Source organism: Podarcis bocagei (genome assembly GCF_964188305.1).
Source record: "Podarcis bocagei genome assembly, chromosome: 3".
Taxonomy (NCBI): domain Eukaryota; kingdom Metazoa; phylum Chordata; class Lepidosauria; order Squamata; family Lacertidae; genus Podarcis; species Podarcis bocagei.
The window spans coordinates 74341267-74360675 of NC_138127.1; the positions used below are offsets into that span (position 1 = coordinate 74341267).

Below are 19409 nucleotides of genomic sequence, written 5' to 3' on the forward strand. Positions count from 1 at the left end.
AACATATATTCTCCTTTTTGCACATTTCAATAGCCTTTGTATATAATATATAAAAAAGTCTTCCAACATTGCGTGGGGCAATCATGTTGAGGAGGTCTATGTACACATGTTGGAATGTACCTCAGGCTGCTTCACACACTGACTAAATACACTTGTGGGTAGGGGTGGCCACGTGTCAGTGGTGGCAGGGATAGCCTGTGCAACACCATGCCCACCCTCACAATCCCCCCCCCACTGTTTATGTGATATCTTAATGTCCCTACAGTGGGAGATATCTAACCCCCCCCCCCGCTACTTTGAAATTGGGTATCCCATTGTAAACACTTTGAAATCCTCTTGATTCTAGCTGAGCTCACAACCAAGTCAATGTCCAATTCCAGAAACATACTTCTACCTGGGTTATAGAAAACTTGCAGTCCTTAGACATGACTACAAAGGCAAAGGTAAGTCTGAACCTTAAGAACTAGGAATCAGTGCTGTACTGTGATTAAAAAGCCCCCACCAATATACAGTAAATATCAGGAAGCAGTAGCCTATTTCATTTACATGTGAGATTGCTTTAACAAAATGCCAGACACCAGTTGTTGTTTTGAAGACCTAGCAAATACAGTAGCATTTGTGTAATTTATTTTTGTCAATTCAGCCTGAGTCATTTCTTTGTTACATAGACACCTGCTCATTTTCCCCCTTGATTTTTTTTTTAGCACAGCAAATGTTATACTTTCTGATGATCACATTTATTGATTTCAGGCCAGTGCCAATGGGTAGCCTGGATGAGAGGGGTACAGCCTTCTCTTGACTGGGTGAGTCTGTAGGAGAGCAAATCCTGTAATATTCCTTGCATTCTAGTCTCTCTGACAAGGGCAACCCATTTGTCCAGGCTCGTTCCTCAATTATTAGGAACCATCAGTGGACATGGAGCCTCTACAGTCCATGATTCCTGGACTGAGTTAGAACCACATCTCTTTGTCACCTGCTGCCTACAGGAGCCCTGGAGCTACTGGGAAATGGCACCCTGAAAACTGACAACTGCTTCACCCCAGTTGCCCCAGCCACTCTGGGTGGCTTCCAACAAACATAAAAGCATAATAAAACATCAAACATTAAAAACTTCCCTACGCAGGGCTGCCTTTAGAGATGTTTTAAAAGCTGCATATAAAAGTTGCTTCCTGGAGTTCTCCTGGCTTTGGGAAGGTGGCTAGGGTGACCCCATCAGAGCATCACATCTCCTCTACCAATTCCAGGAAGTGCTTGCCCAGCTTAGAGAAGGAGACATGAGCCCATGACCCAGAAGAATGTTGCAGGGTACGACCCTGTAGTGAATATAGGCATGCACTGTCAGGTGCTGAGAGTACAGAGAAAGGTACAGTGTTGCAGCAAGTTATTTAATTATCATGTAATAACTATATACCAAGATCTTAATGAAGTTCTAGTAAAACATGTAATTGTTTTTCCTGGCCCTGAGGAAATTTTACACCCAAGGGCAACTGCTCAGAGGACTGGCATCATTTTTTTTTCCTTCCTAGGAAACAAAGCACTGATACAAATATTAAAAAAGCCCCATGCATTGTTCGCTTTCCTCAAAGGGGAATTGCCCCAGCTCCTCAATCATTTTGATTGCCTATTTCCACACCTCTTCCATTGGAAAAGTATCATTTTTCCAATGCAGAAATCAGAAATGTACACAGTATTCCAAGTGTGGCCACACTATAGATTTTGTGCAAAGCCATTGCAATGTTGGCAGTTTCATTTTCACTCCATTTCCTTATGATCCCATGAGGGCAGACATTCGGCTTAGTCCAGGTCACCATTTGAGCCTGACTGACAATATTATAGTGATTCTGATGATATTTCAGGCCGTGTCTTGTCCTATAAGTAGCGTTCTCCTGGCTGGTGGAAAGCATGAAGGAAATCAGTTCCTTATTAACCTTATTTTGAGGGCTTTGGTTTTATTTCTGACGGTCAGTAGTGAACTGAGTGGTGGGGCTGAGGCATGTATCTGACCTGACAGATGAGTCACTGCTTCTTACTGGGAGGGGGGCAAGGTTGCTGGGGTGGTGGAAGAGGTGTGTCAGATTGGCTCTGCTGTCAGATTTCCACCATGCCAGCTTTGCCACTGCTTTCCCCTTTCCTCTCCTGCTAAGCAAGAGCATCTCACCTGCTGGGAGGTCAGAGCCTCCACCTCACCCCGCCTTTTGCCATTGCTAAGGGTTGAAGAAGAAGAAGAAGAAGAGTTTGGATTTGATATCCCGCCTTTCACTCCCTTTAAGGAATCTCAAAGCGGCTAACAATCTCCTTTCCCTTCCTCCCCCACAACAAACACTCTGTGAGGTGAGTGGGGCTGAGAGACTTCAGAGAAGTGTGACTGGCCCAAGGTGACCCAGCAGCTGCATGTGGAGGAGCGGAGACGCGAACCCGGTTCCCCAGATTACGAATCCACCGCTCTTAACCACTACACCACACTGGCTCTCTGAAGACATTCAGTTGAATGGGTTGGGGAAAACAAACTGCAGAGCGAAGCATGATATATAAGATATAACCAGTGCTTTTTTCCTAGAAAAATAAGTGCTGGTATTCACCATGGATGAGTGGCTGTGGTCTAAACCACTGAGCCTCTTGGGCTTGCCAATTAGAAGGTTGGTGGTTTGAATCCCCATGACTGGGTGAGCTCCCATTGCTCTGTCCCAGCTCGTGCCAACCTAGCAGTTCGAAAGCATGACAGTGCATGTAGATAAATAGGTACCACTGCAGTGGGAAGGTAAACAGTGTTTCCGTGCACTCTGGTTTCTATCACGGTGTTCCATTGTGCCAGAAGTGGTTTAGTCATGCTGGCCACATGACCCAGAAAGCTGTCTGTGGACAAACAACAGCTCCCTCAGCCTGAAAATGAGATGAGCGCCGCAACCTCATAGTTGCCTTTGACGGGACTTAACCATCTAGGGGTCCTTTACCTTTTTTAAAACCTACTCACCATGTATGTGTCACACTTGTTAACCAAAAAGAAGAAAAGAAAAAAGAGGTGCCGGTACTGCAAACCCTTGAATAGCCCCTGAAAAAAGCACTGGATATAACAATATCCCTATCTTTTGTGCTTGTGTGCATTGCCAATTTTGTTCAGTGTAATAAGGACATCTTATGGAGCTGTTTCAGTTAGCAAGCTGATTGAATATCTGTCACACCACAGAGAATGTGCAGCACACTCACACACTGCTGCTACCTGCTAAAGTTGTTTTTCAACATCACACGTACAGGGGAACAAAACACCAGAAGAACATCTTGTTGTTTTCAAGTGTTGTAGTGTATCCGTCTGGTGCAGGTGATGTGAGCAAGCTAAGAGAGTAAAGCATCTTTATATGACTCAGATGAGAAAGCTGTGTCTCATCTGAGGGCAGAATTTAAACTTCAGAGGCCTGCAAGCCTACAAGAACTTCCCACAAAACTTGGGATGGGGTGGTGTTCAGCTTTGACTATAATCAACTCCAGAACCACTATTTGTGGCAGAAGTTGGACCGTTTCCAAGCAGGCTTTCTTTAAAGGACAGGTAGATCATTATTTCCCCACACATCCCATTTTATAGGTGATATGTGGTGGGAGTGAGGGGTGCACACTTAGGGCAACACCACAGTAATAGACTTAGCAGTGTGGTAATTTCTAAGCTGGCAGTATGCAACCTGACAGTATAAATATGCACATGAATAACAGGAGGAAGGATCAAAGCATTGGCTGAAAAAATATATGAAGCTGATAGATGGGGTCATCTGGAGACTGGGGCTGAGCTGTCACCAGCATGCTGGTGACCCCCAGATCCATTTCCCCTTTTCATCCGAGTCAAGTGAAGCCAGTGCTTTTTCTAGGAAAAAAAGAGGTGCCAGAACTCACTGTGAATGCCTTCCTTGTTCTGTTATAATGTCAATGGTGCCCACCTAAGAGGTGCTGGAACTGAGTTCTGGTGAGTTCCAGCTGGGGGAAAAAACCCTGAGAGAAGCTATGGAAATGCTGAAATGGTGTCTGAAACTAGGGCTGGGTTGTGGCAGCTCATGGTTGATGAAACTGAAGCTCAATTATGAAAAGATGGAGATGTGATGGTTCTTGGATCTAAGGATATAGTGCACAGCTGTGTGAAGGCTACATCACTGCAGTTGGTCACACTGTTGGCATGGAGGTTGGGGCCCCCACATCCACGTTGAGTAACACAGCAACACTAACACCTGAAGAGGGCTCTTCCAATAGATGTAAGCAGAAGACTCTATAGGTTATGCTTGTGCTGTGTTGATATGAACTATGTTGCACAGATATGCCTGATCAGGAAGTCAGAGATACAGCAGCAGAGATACACCTGCCTGATTCCATCTTGAGCTTTTCCTCCCAGTGGACTATTGGTACAAGCTGTGACAAGTGAAAAGCTAGATGTCCACCTGTATTTCTCCCATCTTCTTGATGGACTAGATGCAAAGTCAAGCTCCTTGCAAACCTCACTTTCGCAGAGAGAGTCCAGCGCTGATCTTTGTAGTCTCTATTGTAGCACATATAATTGCACCAGAATCTGAGGTTACAGTGAAGTTCCACAGCACCACCAGCATCCTTATAATCTAGAATGTGTCATTTCCAGCCCTAAGAGAAATGTCATTTTCAACCCTGATAGAAATGTCTTTTCCTTCACTTACGTAACTAATGAGACCAGAGGAAGAACCTTAACCACTTTCAACATATGTTTTCTGTCTGTCTTTTGAAAGCAATATAAAGCCAAGTGAAAAAGAAAGGAACAACTTGCTATTCATTTACTCTTAGTTGACCTCCTCCTTAATCCACCTTGTTTTACTTCTGAGCACCAGAGGCTGACATGGACTGAGATGCACTAGTCCAGCCTCTTATCTTGCATCCAACCAGAATCTAAGCCCTGGGATTTGTTGGCTATTCCAGGACCTGTCTCCTTATCTTACCCAGTTTAACACAACCTTTCTGACATCACAACACCTGCCAGTAGGATTAGAGGCCAGCTCTTTGTAAAATACCTACCCCAGCTGGCCTTTCAACACCTTTATATTAATCCAAATCCTTCAACCTCTACCACTGCTAAATTCAGAATCACAGTTCCTATTTAACAGAGAGTTGCCACAGCAAACGAAGCAACACTACAGAGATACATCCCTATGTATCACTCAAGGAAGGGCCTTAGTTCAGTGGTAGGGAATCTGTTTTGCAGGCAAAAGCTCCCAAGTTTAACCTCCAGCATTTCCAGGTAAGGTGGGGAACGTCCCCAGTCAGGCAACGTGGAGAATCACTGCCAGTCTCTGTAGATAAGCCAGAGCTGGATGGACCAGTGAGATAGCTTTCCATGGGTATTCTGTGGAGGTGTAACATTCTAAGGTAGGTTCAGAGATGAGATGCACTGGAGTAAGAAACATCCCCTACCCCTACCCCCCCAAAAATCTAAAATGAAATGCATTTGGATACCTTCATCAGCCAGAAGGAAACAGGTAGAAGCCAGGAAACATTTCAGGAAAACCTTCCAGGAGCCACATGCATTTAGAAGTTGTGACATTTACAGCAGAGGTGGAGAACCTAAGACACAGGATGAATGTGGCCCTCATGGCTTCTCTCTCTGGTCCTCAGAACTCTCCTTGAGCCACAACACTCACTGGCTCTGCCAGGGTTGCTTTTTCCTGGCTGGACTGTGTCACTGTACTCTGGTAATGTCTCTGGCTTATCAGGATGGAGGATAGACAGTGTGTGTGTGTGTGTGTGTGTGTGTGTGTGTGTGTGTGTAAACAAGCCTCCTGTACAAAGGCAAAATTTACATTTGTTGCCAGCTCTCTTTGGCCTCTGGCTCTTCCCACCGCTGTCGTGAAGCCCTCAAAAGATTGCTATGAATGGATTACGGCTCTCAGGCTGCCAAAGGTTCCTCACCCCTTATTTCCAGCATAGGAAGTGACCACTCTTTTGCACAGTCTACAGAGATGTCAAAGACTTCATTTCACTGCAGCGAAGGAAATCAAACAAATGTAGGACAGGCAGATAAGACCACAGAATTATTGTTATTAAAACTCCTCCCAAATCTCCTTCCGGAATAAAACTAACAAGAAAGCGGGGGGGGGGGGAGTAGGGGGGGGGGAGAAAACAAATCAAACAGAAATTTAGCAGCCTCATCTCTAAATGGCATGTTTTCAGTATCCCATACAGCATCTTTGTGGGCTGTTTAGTGACATGTTTACATCTGCTTCTGCCATGCAGGGCATTGGCAGCCTTCCAAGTTGAAGGTAATTCAGGTTATTATACTCTGAAGTAAAAAAAAAACACCAGTGACAACCCCCCTCCTTTCCAATCTGGAGATGGGGTGGGATCAAGAGCAACAGCTGGGACGATGGTAAGAGCTTTGTAGTACTATTGCAAATGGGATTACACACACACACACACACACACACACACACACACACACCCATTGCTACAACATGCCTTAAAGTGATTGTAACAAAATATTTTAGATGAAGATTATAAAAAGCATAGAGCACCCACTTCATTTGTATCAGATCTCCCATTACAAAATTGTACAAAAAGAATCCAATGCCAGTACAAAGCTCTTCTTTCCAGATAGACCACCCGTAATTTAACACTTGGAGCCTAAATCCATCGATTTGGCTGGTTGCTCTGCATCAAGATGCAGTTCCTTGCCTCTGCAATTCATAGCTAGGGGTGGAAGGGAAATCCATTTTAAGTGGGCTATACATGGATTTGGGGTGGCTGGAGCCTGATCAAATTTTGCTGGATCAAAATAACCCTTGTGTCAAGTGTCCATTTGTGTTCACTCGATCATTTTTTAAAAGCCCGGCTAAATATATGCAAAATGATACAGAATGAAATACATATCTTATACACATAATATGTATGGAAGAGTCAAGCTGCATATGGGACTGCACTTCTGGCACAAAATTCCATATGTATATACAGTAAATATATGCATCTTTTTTATATAGGTAAATGCATTGCGGTATCTGTTTATACGCTTGTTACTCTAGGAAACTAGGAGTGTAAATGCATATAATATTCTTACAGTATTATACATGTAATAGTGCATGTAATGGGCAAGGATTGCTCATATTTTTAGCCGAATGGGGACACTGAGATTAAGGTGCGAGACTAGAATTAGGGGGAGGGACCAGTGTGAATAAGCTTGATATCAAGATTTTCAGAAAGTGTCATCCTTTTCCCAGCTAGGTGTACTATTATTTACTACTTTCTGTCCTAGTTTCCCAGGCCTTTTCCCTTCTCTGCCCATCCCCTTTATGGTCTTCTCTCATTCTCTTCCTCTGGACCACTTTCTCTTCCAATTCTCCTTCACCAACACCCTGTTATTACTATCCATTCTTACTTAGGCCTGAATATCCTCATATTATGAGCAGCTCACCTAATGGCAGCATGACATCCTTGAAGTCAGAACAGCTCATCCAACAGGGACCATTCTGCTGATCTTGCGTCTCTGTGACATCACAAGCAGGTCATCCCAATGCTGCCACCAAGCATCATCATCAATACTACGAATTGCCTGGATTGCTTAATTGGTTGGAGCATGGTGCTGATAGCGCCAAGGTTGCAGGTTCAGTCCTGGTAAGGGACAGCTGCATAATCCTGCATTGCAGGGAATTAGACTAGATGAGCCTCAGGTCCCTTCCAATTACATAATTCTCTGTGTATATTACAGTGCAGAGAATGGGGCAATTTAACCACTGCTAACATTCCCTGGGGGTTGTCACCAAATGTACAATACAGGACTTTGGGGGTTAAATCATCACAACTTTTATTTACCTGACCCATCAAGAATCTTCACTAAATGCAGCTATAAGCAGAGTATACAAATAGGACTAAACTCCTACGGTTTCCTCATACTGGGTCCAAGCTCAGCACCAGATGCTTGATGAAAGCTTTCATGGACAGCTCATCTTAAAGCTGAGCAGAGGGGCACCTGTTTACTTCATCCCACCTCTGCTGGTCAATGTTTCAAAAGATAAAACCTCCAATCAATTGCACCAATCAATGCCCAGCAAGCCAGTCAACAAGTGGAGGTAGGTTGTCTAAGTAGCCTCCTCCCAAAAGCTGACTCCAGGTGTTCACCAGCCACCACTACCTGCCATTTAGTTGTGGTGGTAAATTGTCAGAATAGCCGAATCAGAAAACATTGCACCCACGTTCTTAAGGAGAAGTGTGGAATAGGTGTGGGGAGGAGGGAATGTGTTCCAAAGTTCAATCATGGGGCATCCCCAAATATTTTACTCAGCCCATAAAAATGCCACTAGCTTCACCCCATGGGAGAGAGGAATGCCACACTGAAAGCAGAGGTTGCTTGGAAAGTGCCAGCAGTCTTTCAAGGGGGCCACCAAGGTTTACTCCAAATGACCACAGCTGGCCAGCATCCTCTCACTCCTGCCAGGGGAAGTCTCACAATGTTTTCTCTGGATATGGCATGTGGCAGATTTGTCCCTGTCTAATGGTTGTATCCAGGGCTCCTGAGGCACACCACACATTGGGGGCCCCCTCACCAGGGAACAAGGGGTGAGTGGAGATTTACATCAGGAACAAGGGGGTGGGAATGGGAGCCTGTTCTTTTAAGAAATGGTGGGAAATCTGGAGAAAGCAAAACAGCAGGTGCCTCAAGGGATCACAGAGTCCAAGCCCAGTCTTATGCATGTTTAGTCGGCAGTAAGTTTCACTGGGTTCAGTTCTGCTTGCATTCAAAGAAATAGCTTGAAGGATGGGAGTCATTCTTGGGTGCCCTTGGGGGCAGATGATTTGCACCCTTTTCAGCTGCAATGGTAAAGACTGACATCAAAATTTTGTTCAATGTTTGCCAGCAGCAGCTCAAGCCATTTTCCTGCTTGAGGCAAAGGACTGGAAGGTGCATTCCCCATTCTGTGCACCAAATCTGACTAGCCTGACAGATCCTATAAGTTGGAACAGTGTCTCCACCGCACTTGAAGGCAGCAAGCAAGCTTAGGGGCTGCAGGGCAGACCACACAGCACACATTTCTAGCCAATTTCTACACCTCAGAATTTGCTGTCTGAGGCAGCTGCCTCATTCTGCCTCATAGAAGGGCCGGTCCTGATTGTGACAACAACACTACCAAGCAACATTTTGTAAATAAGGAACTTTTTCTCAGTCAGGTGATGATCAGTTTTGCTACCATGAATAAACTCAGTATTAGTTGTACATATTCACTGGAAGGCTTTTTATTCCCATAATACTAATAAAATTGTAACAGAATCAAAATAGACTCAAATTAATTAAATTATCCTTAAGAGCTTTTTGCATCCTCTTCAACAACATTTATGAGCTATGCCATAGTTTTAGTGGCATGATATAATGGAGTGTGTGTGTAAGAGAGAGAGGATGGAGGAGAGAGAGGGAAAGAGAGATTGGTACATGGTTTTGGTATATTTTTATTTTTTGTTCTATAAGGAAAGGCTGGACATTCACTCTACAGGTGATTCCTTATACTGAAGTGGAGAATTACCAGCCTGCAGGCCAACCTTGGAAGATGCCAGCAGGCCAGGGGAATAGTTTGGCCCACAAGGGGATTTCCCCCAAACCATACCCACCCACGCAGCAGCTGACATCCCCAGTGATGTCAGCTGATGGGCAGGAGTACAAGGTTAAATCATGCATTGGCTGCATGCCCTGCTGCCAGCAGGGAACAGGATCGCACAGCCAAGGCAGTAGGATTTAATCTCCACTCATCAGCGGATGAGTGGGGATTAAAGTACTTCTCAAAAACGCTGTTTGAAGCAGATTGTGTGCTTCTTCTGCAGTCAGTCGGGTGGCAGTGGCAGGCTACTGATAGGAGCTGCTTCAAATAGCACTTTTGGGGAGTAATGTAAGGCAGCCCCCATTTCAGCTGAAATGGGAGTGCTGGGGGTTGCTTCAAAGCACTTCTCAAAAACTGTGCAGCTGATCCCACTCTTTTTCATTTAACAGATTGCAGAAGCCCTTAAAACAGCCCCATACTCATGTCTCAGGCTGATATGGGATCATGAGGGCTGCTTTAAAGCCTTTGCAAGCCTCCCAACACTCCCCTTTTAGAGTTCTGAGACCAGGACTTTCAAGTGGGGAGAGATCTGCAAAGCTCTGCATTTGACAGGTGGGCAGCCAAACCCACCCATCAATCATGCGGTGTCATACTGATGTGATGTGATTGACAGGTAGGTCCACCTGCCAAGTTTGGCCCATGAGGCTGATCATGATAAGGATTGGGCCTTGGGTGCCAAAAAGTTCCCTCGCCCAGAGTATCTTCCTTAGATAGCCTCTCCAATCACATTTCTACTTATTAATGTTTGCCATGTTCCATTACTATCATCTAGAGACTTTAACAAATTGACATAGTTTTTAATAAGCCCTTAGAGTTTGATGATATAAACATGCTCTCATAATCTGAGTTCCCTGTAGTCTCTTAAGCACTGGGGGGGGGGGGGAAATGATCTAATTTGTAAGCGCAAGAAGAAAGCTACCCATTGTTTGCTTATATGGGTCATTCTGTAGTAGCCCTGTTGCATTCAGAGGATGCCAATATAACACACTAGACACAGAAAAAAGATGCAATGAACTTCAATGAACAGGTTATCACTTTCCTCATCTGCCACGGCTTTCCCTACTTTCCACACTTTCATCTGTGTTTTACAGTAATCAACCACTAGCACAAGTAACTCCCATGTGAACATGTTCTAGGTCTGGATTGTGGGTGCTGAAAATCCAGATACTTCTTTAGATCTTTCAGTAACCATAGAACCAACCAGACATCTCTGGCTCATGAAGGTATAGCTTTCAATCTGTCAGACACACACACATTCTAAATTGTTTGGTATAATCTATGCTAGTTGTATATGCCTTTTCGCTTACAATCACACTGCATCATGGTATTGTAGTCTTAAAGATGGGCACTAATTAATTAGAGGAAAAAGTTGTATTATAAGATTTATGGTGAAAGGACTGACATCTGGCAAATATACAAACATCATAAGGATATGAAATGATTATTGATGTAAATGCAAATACACAAGCACACTTCCTTCCTAAACCAGTGAATTTGTCTCAAGAACAGCTGATATTAGTATGGCTACTGCAATTGTACAAACAGGTTATGAATATGGTAGTCCTGAAATATTCTCTCTCTCTTTTTGCTTTTTTTGTGATTTATTGGCCACAACCCTAGTTTCACGGTTCTTTTAATACAAGACAAGTCTAGTTTCATGGCTCCTAGCTCAATTTTAATTGGTTCTAGAATGTTACAAAACTTTCCTGGTTGTAGTTAAAGCTGTACTTGACAACCTTTCAATTTGGCACCTGATAGATGATTTGATTGTTTATTTATATGCCTCTTCAAACTAGTGTATCTAAGGGGTGTAAAATACAAGTAAAATATACGGTAAGTTAGGTTGAACCACAGATCACAAATACCAGTTTAGGAAGAGGGGAAGCGTTAAGCTCAGAGCCCTATGAGTCTCCAACAAAGTGGTTCTGAGTTAGGAATCTTTACCCAGAAGTCTCTTGTTTATGACTGGATGAAGGGAAAGCAGAACTTGGTTTCTGTCTTTGCAAGTGTTGCTGAGAGGTTTGGGGTACAGAGATGGGAGCATAGATGAGTCTTGCCTTTCTTTCCTCCAAAGTGTCCCCCTCTCTTCTGAAGAGGAAAAAGTGCTCAAAGGCATTATTTTTCACTCCAGTCTATTGGCTAGAAGCTCAGAGAGAAGAGAAAATGCCCACCTGCATCTAACAAAGCTTCGCCCCAACCCATTTCCACACATGACAGTGCCCTGTGCCCAGGAAAATAGCAATATCCCTACTCCAGAACAAGCATCTCTATACATGCACGCCCGAAGCAGACATGACTGCCACATTTCAAACACCAGTCGATGGATTGAGGGCTGTGGTGAAAGAGACAGAGTGAGATGACTTGCAAAGGACTGTCAGGGAGCTGTCAGCTCCTATCCCACCATGCAGAAAGGGACGCACAGAGGCTGCCATAGAAATGCTAAGTGGGCTGTTTACATTTTCCGAAGAGTAGGGGGAGGAGGAGGAGAGAAGGCAAAACTAAGTGATTATATTCCACATTTCAATATAAACAAGTGTTGTTAAATGGCAGCAGCAACAGTGGAGAGGAAGCAGGCAGGCTGAGAGGAAGAGGAGCAGAACCAGGGCTCACAGTGAACCGTGGTTTTATTACTGTCTGCAGAGATGAAACTGCCTAGGCGAGATCCTAGAAACAAGGCACTCCACCTATAATGTTAATCAGCCAGAAATAAGAGCTGGGTCCTGAATGTTATTTATTTCATCACAGTCACATTGCAGAGAAGACGGTCTCAAAATGCACACCATGCTGCAGAAGGTGCCAGTTCCCAAAGGTTATGAAGGTATATTTGGACAGAGTCCACCCCCCCCCCAAAAAAGCACAACCTCTTTTTCAGCAAATCATACATCCTAAAGGGGCTTTGCAGCCACCCTCGCTCTGTTTTGACAAGAGGATGCAAACCACATAGATTGGGCATGTGCCAACTGCAAGCTAACTCTGCTCAGGGTAAGAACCAAAGTGGGGCTAAATGGGAAGCATCATAGGAAAAAGCAATGTCCAACTACGCTGTGTTTCTCCATTTTCTCAAACCAGTGATGGTTCCAGCACACACAACCATTTCCATAAAAGGATCAACATTTGCTGCCCAGTGACACCTGAGGTGTCATAGCTTCTCCATATCCATGAAACCTGGAGGAACGAATTGGGGGCAGATCTTTGACTTCCTAGTGATTGGTACTGCATATCTGAGAACATGCATGTTTACTCAGCAGTGCATATGCTTAGAAGCACATTAGGGAAAAGCTCCTCTTCCAAGATTGTCCGTCTTTCCTCCTGTCTCTGCATACAATGGTGGTGTTACTCGCAAAAGAGTATGGGAGCAACCCCCCCCCCACCTCTTTGATCGTCCCTTAGCATCTCCAGGAAATAGAAACAAATCACTAGGTGTTCCACACACAACATAGAGTCCTGCTACATGATCTCATTTCCCTTTTCTGTAGGTGTAAGTGCATATCAAATGTAGTGGCTGCCCATTTATCCATGGGCAAGGGGTTTAGAAAGTTCACAGTGGAGCCTCCCCAGCAATTTTCTGCTGGAGTATCTCTTGAATCTCCTTTCTTCTTAATCTTACTTTGGTTCTAGAACACCAGTTTAATATATTTAGGGAATGTGAGTGTCAAAGAAAGTGATCAAGAGAGACTGCCCACTTTGATCTGTCATACTACATGCAAATGCCACCACTTTCACATCAACTGCACAGCTCTTTCAGGGAACTGTAAACATCTGATGACGCTTGAGTGACATGATATGGCATAATCAAGGTGGGTCTCCATTCCTTATTTGCCCACCTTTCAATAGGTCTACTTGCTTAATCCCATTGGGACCCTCTTTTCCTTACCTATTTCTTTACATTATTAGGAATCTCTGTAAGACAAAGTGGGATTTCACCTGATCTCAGGTGTTCCCTTCCAGTCCTGCTGCCTCTCCTGGTCTCCTGCCACATATCTCCAGTTTCTATTCTTTCTATGACATCTCCGAAGATCTTCTGTCCTTGAACTGTATGCTTTCAGACAGAATAGAGTTTTATCTGCATAGCAAAGTTCTTCCTTAGCTTTACAGGGTTTTTATTTTTATTTTTAAATCCCTAGATGGTTTCCACACATTTCTCCTTCCTTCTTTTCCCATAATGCTTGTTCTAATAGAATATTGTAATTTCTCCTGCTCCCCCTTTCCAAACCCTTTTTTGATCTTTGATCTACTCCAGCATAAATTATTTTAGATTTCTAGCAGCAGTTTTTTTTCCATCCAAGGGAGACACACACCATGCAATTCCTTTGAACTCCTTTTTCCCCCTTATTAAAAGCAAAGCAAAAACAAGACTCATTTCCCTCCGCAAGATCTCTGTTACCAAGGGTCTTAGAAACATACAAATAAAGTTATGCATTTCCCCACAAATGCCCTTCAAACCCACCTCAAATGCTCTCTAAGACATTAAAGAAAAGGTTATGTTATATATACAATGAGAGTTTGATAGGAAACACCCCGGCTCTTACCTTTGATGAATCACATTTATCCCTGGTTTGGAAATATAATCTCCGGAAGGTACTTAGTTCTTCTTTCTATGCCATGCATCCTTGCCCCCCCCCCCTTCTTCTTCAAATGAAAATATAATGATATTTTTTTTTAAAATCCTCAGTCGATCACCAGTTATGCAAAATATATTTATAGGAAGAAACCTTGGCAGATGGACCCTGATTCAGCGAGGTCCAAATGACTGAATCCTTCAGACTTCTTAGTAATATCCACAGCACCCAAAAAAAAACAAAAAAAAAAAAACCGAGAGAAAACAGCAGAAGACGTGTGTGTGTCAGACAGAGAAGGAATAAACTTGCTCTTTCCCCCCCCTTTCTTTTCCCAAAGACAATTTTGAACGACTAAGCAGCCCTGCAGGCATATGGCTCCAAACGCATCCCAGGGTACCACACGCATGTGAGCATTGCAAGTCTCCAAGTTCACCTTAGCAGAGCTTCTCTGTGTATATGTGTGTATGCATGTGAGAACAGAAAAGGCGGGGGGATATCCACCCCTGTGCACACAAACACACAGAGAGACAGAGATGGATGGAGGGTGGGGGAAGAGAGGGGACGGGGGGGAGAAAAACCCAGCAGACTCACTGGAGTGATCCCACGAAGTGCTCTAGATGGCAGAGCCGGCAAGGCTTGTAAGACAAGCGGTGCGGAAGAGGGAAGCGGGGGGGGGGGGGACAGAGAGGAGAAGGGAAAAAAGGATCCACCCTCGCAAGCAGCTTGAGAAATTCTTCTTACCTCTCCCGATGCCGCGCCGTAAAGAAAGTAGGCTCTGCAGCAAATGCATCCATCTAGGCGCCCATCTCCAACAACAAACCTCGTTCAATACTTTCCAAAGAAAGGGGGGGGCAGTCCCTTCCCCCAGGGGAAAAAAAGCCGATTGAAAGCAAAAAAGTAGGCGGAGAGGCTTGCGAAGCGGCAGAGGCGGCAGGGTAAGGGTAAGACTTATGGGGACGAGGCTCCCGAAACCAAATAGTCCCAAACTCTCCGGCAGGCTCGCTGGGCGACCGTGGCGCTGCGCCGCTTTGGATAAGCCATTGCGTAACCAGGGACCCCTAAGCTGGAGAGACGCTGCCCGGCATGCTTAAATCCTCGGCAGCCTCGGTGAACATTTGTCAGCAGAAAGCATGTCAGGGCTCTGCGCGGAAAAGGAGGGAGGGGCGGGGAGGCGAGAGTAAAGCGCTGCCGCCTTTCGCTCGTGGGTGCTGAAAAGCATTGCTGCTGCTGCTGTTGCTACGAAGGCGTGTGGAAGCAACTGTGCAAGGCGCGCACACGCCCCCCAAAAATGCAAGGGGGAAGAGGGGTAAACTCTATCGGTAATACAGCTTCCCCTCCATTCACACTGCTCTAGTGCTAAAAAGATGTTCTTGCAGACTTGCTATTTTAGGAACTTCGCTGCCAGGAGATGGGGTGTGGGAGTAGGGTGGGCAGGGACATGATTTGGAGGGGAAGCTTGAGGGGGCTGGTTTCTGGCTCCCTCCGTGGCTTAGAAAAGTCTGCAGTAAATAGCCAGAAGGTTGGGTTGACCATGGAGGTCCCGCTCAGAGGAGACCTGCTGAAAGAAATGTACGGAACTAACTCAGGGTCAATTCAATCCGATGGCTCTGCTGACAGCACAACTGGCTTGCTTGTTTATTTATTGAATTTGCACCCCATCTTTTTATCCAAGGAGCTCAAAGTGGCTCTCCCCCTTCCTCATTCAATCCTAACAACATCCCTGTGAGGTAGGTTAGTCCGAGAGGCCGCAAATAGCAGTCAAGGTCATCCAGTGAGCTTTACGGCCAAGTGGAGAACTGAACTGTTGTATACCACTCAAGTATGAGTGGTGTGAGATTCCAGGGGTTTAGACCCAGGGATCTTTCAAAATGATGCACAGTGGAGACTGCAGTGTCTTTATGATATATGGCTGATTTACACACACACATACACACTCACAACACAGACAACCAGAGCCTACAATGGAGGCATACACAGCATACACCCCAAGAGGGTCCCATATCTCCCATTGCTGTAGCCTCCAATTCAAAACAGGCAGCCCACATTGTGTTCTGCCCACTCCCACCCCTCAGGCTTGCTGTGTTTAACAGACAGACACCTGTTGATCACACCACAGCCAAATGAAATCCTAAATTTTCCTCCTAATACAATTGTTTTCTAACTAATGCACTCAGAGCTTCAGGGAGGGGGGGGGGAGCTGGTTCCTTCCCATTTGCTGGCTGGCACAGAACCTTCACTAATGGCCCATCTTTCAGGTGATCTTTTGAACACAGGGAGCAGAGAGTCTGATTTCCAGTTTAACTCTCCACGCATTGATTAAATTCTGACATTTACTAGACCCAAGAATTATTGGTGTCTTGCACCCACAAACCCTGGCATAGGTGCCAACTCCCTGGGGCCCTGGGTGCCCGAGCACCCACAACATTCCCCATGAAGGGGCCAGGCACCCACAAATTTCAGTGCCAGGGCCATGCAAGCTGCATGGTACCCATGGCCCTGGGCACCCACGGTCTCAGGTCCAAGCTGGCACTCCTGAACCCTGGCACCCACAAACTCATAACAGAACCATAGAATCCCAGGTCCTAGTCTGACACTCTAACCACTACACCACACTGGCTTTCACACTGGCTTAATTGGATATAACCTACCCCAAAGCAGAATAAAGGTAAAGGGACCCCTGACCATTAGGTCCAGTCATGGACAACTCTGGCGTTGAAGCGCTCATCTCTCTTTATTGGCCGAGGGAGCCGGCGTACAGCTTCCAGGTCATGTGGCCAACATGACTAAGCCGCTTCTGGTAAACCAGAGCAGCGCATGGAAACGCCGTTTTCCTTCCCACTAGAAAGGTACCTATTTATCTACTTGCACTTCTACGTGCTTTTGAACTGCTAGGTTGGCAGGAGCAGGGACCGAGCAACGGGAGCTCACCCCGTTGCGGGGATTCAAACCGCTGACCTTCTGATCAGCAAGCTCTAGGCTCTGTGGCTTAACCCACAGTGCCGCTCACATCCCAAAGCAGAATGCCCACCCCTTTATACAAATGTAGCTGCACACACAGAGAGATGGAGGGAGTGGAAGAAGGGGAAAACTGATTGAGATATTGGAGAACAGGAGTATTGGGGAGGGGAAAGTGATCAAGGCTCTCTGCTGATTGATTATTCTCACTCATCAAGATTTCTCTTTCTTCTTATATGGCTCAGTTTTGCATATGAGTCTTGAGGAATGCCAAACATGTGTTTACAAGGGAACCGGATTATCCCTTTAGAGCTGATGTTGGGGAGGGGGGCTGTATATCCTGCTACACAAAGCGGCTTGGAATTGCCAAGATGAAGTCCTATCATATCCTTGCACTGGCATAAGGCTATCAATGGCTACTACCCATGATGGCTGGTCTTTGCCACTAGGTCAGAGGCAGCAATGCTTTTGAATACCAGTTGCTGGAAGCCTAAAAAAGGGAGAGTGCTTTTGTGCTCAGGTCCTGTTTGCAGGTTTCCTCTTGGCATCTGTTTGGCCACTGTGAGAACAAGAGGCTGGACCAGATGTGCCTGATCCAGCACTAATAAAGCTAAATATTGTTTTGACTTAGAGGACCAACACAGATGTTTGAATAACCACAACATTTTCTCACACTGGATTAAAGGAATTGGGGTCAGTTTATACAATGGATTTGGTAGGAACCTCTGGATGCCATACAGATGTGTTGCCATAGAAACATCTAGCCAGTGATGCATCTAGAAGAAGAGGGGAGACACCCCCCTCACCTGGCTGGACCATACATCATCCTAGCTGTACAGTAGCCAAGTGGCTAGTCTGGGCTTGTGGCATCTGGAGCTGGGAGGACAGAGAAGTTTCACTTGCTCTCCGTGTTGCAGCTATGGCTTTGGAGAGGGCCTCCCTGGAAACCTAATGGAGGAAAAGAAGGCGATCAATCTGTAACTAACTGTGAACAATCAACTGGAATTGAAGTAACCCACTATCTTTGGACCACAGTTTCCAGTGACCTTCTTTCCAAAGAAACCAAAACCAAGGTTGACTCTGGCATGAGGTCTCTTGCCACTCAGAAATGAGAGTGTGTGTGACAGCATAACCATGATAAACCCAGGTTTGTTTCCTGGTAATCTGTGAAATGGCATTTAGAAACCTTAATTTATCCATGACTTACCAAAAGCCAACCAGCCATGCAGCAGATGGAATTAGCTTCTCTTGATGATACCTCGGAAACTTGAACCAAACTACAAAGCAAGCATTTCTCCCCTCCTGCCTGGTTTCTTGAAGTAAAGAGACACTGCAGTGCAGGCTGCGGAGGATCAATGGTCCATAAAAATGGATCCTAAATAATAATGATAATGTGGATAGCTTTAGAAAAACAGCATCACATTGATTCCAACACACACTTATTTAAGTTATTTTACCCAACTTCTCTCTCTCTCTCTCAAGAATGAAAAGCTGTTGATCAGCAATAATCTCTGCCTTAAACCCTGGAAAGTTGCTGTCCGTCAGTGTCAGCAATACAGAGCTGGTCTGATTTGGTAGCTTCCTATGTTCCCGAAAAGGCTTAAGGACCAAATAGAAGGTCTGCTGGAACAGACCAAAGGTTCATCTAGTCCAGTATCCTGTTCTCACAGTGACCAACCAGATGACTATTGGAAGCCAGCAAGCAAGATATGAGCAGAACTGTTCTCTACATGTTGGTGTTCTCTACCAACTGGGTTTTAGAGGCATACCACCTCCCGTTGTGGAAGTAGTTTGCGCATCAATCCCGACTAATAGCTGTTGATAGTCTTATCTTCCATTAATGTGTCTAATCCTCCTTTAAAGCTGTCCAAGTTGGTGGCAATCACTATATCCTGTTGTAGGAAGTTCCAAAGTTTAACTATTTGCTGAGTGAGCAAGTATTTCCTCTTGTCTCTCTTGAATCTTGCAACATTCAGCCTCACTAGATAACCTTGAGTTTTTGTATTCTACAAAAGAAAGAAAAGCTTTTCTTTCTTCACAACACAACACTTATGTTACGTTCGCCCTTATAAACCACACTTCTACATGTATAACTTATAAATTTCTGGTTCATAAATTTATAAGCTAAAAAGGCAGACATGTAGCATTCTTTTTTTAGGGGAGGTGTTCCATCCCATTGATCATTTTCTGAACCTTTTCTAGATCTACATTACCCTTTTTCGAGGTGTGGTGACCAGATCTGTACACAGTATTCAATGTGTAGTCACACCATAGAGCTACGTGATGGTATTGTGACATTGACAGTTTTATATCCAGCCCT

At 44.9% G+C, this 19409-nt stretch overlaps 1 protein-coding gene across 4 annotated transcripts in view; it reads right to left on the bottom strand.

The window, feature by feature from the left end:
* LRFN2 (leucine rich repeat and fibronectin type III domain containing 2) overlaps positions 1-15481 on the bottom strand; it is a 264966-nt gene extending 249485 nt beyond the window's left edge. For 2 of the 4 annotated variants that reach the window (XM_081186407.1, XM_081186408.1), the window contains exon 1: positions 14105-14723. The gene's annotated coding sequence lies outside the window, so the exon portion shown is untranslated. The other 2 variants (XM_081186406.1, XM_081186409.1) reach the window with 2 other exon arrangements.
* Between the last annotated feature and the right edge of the window lie 3928 nt (positions 15482-19409).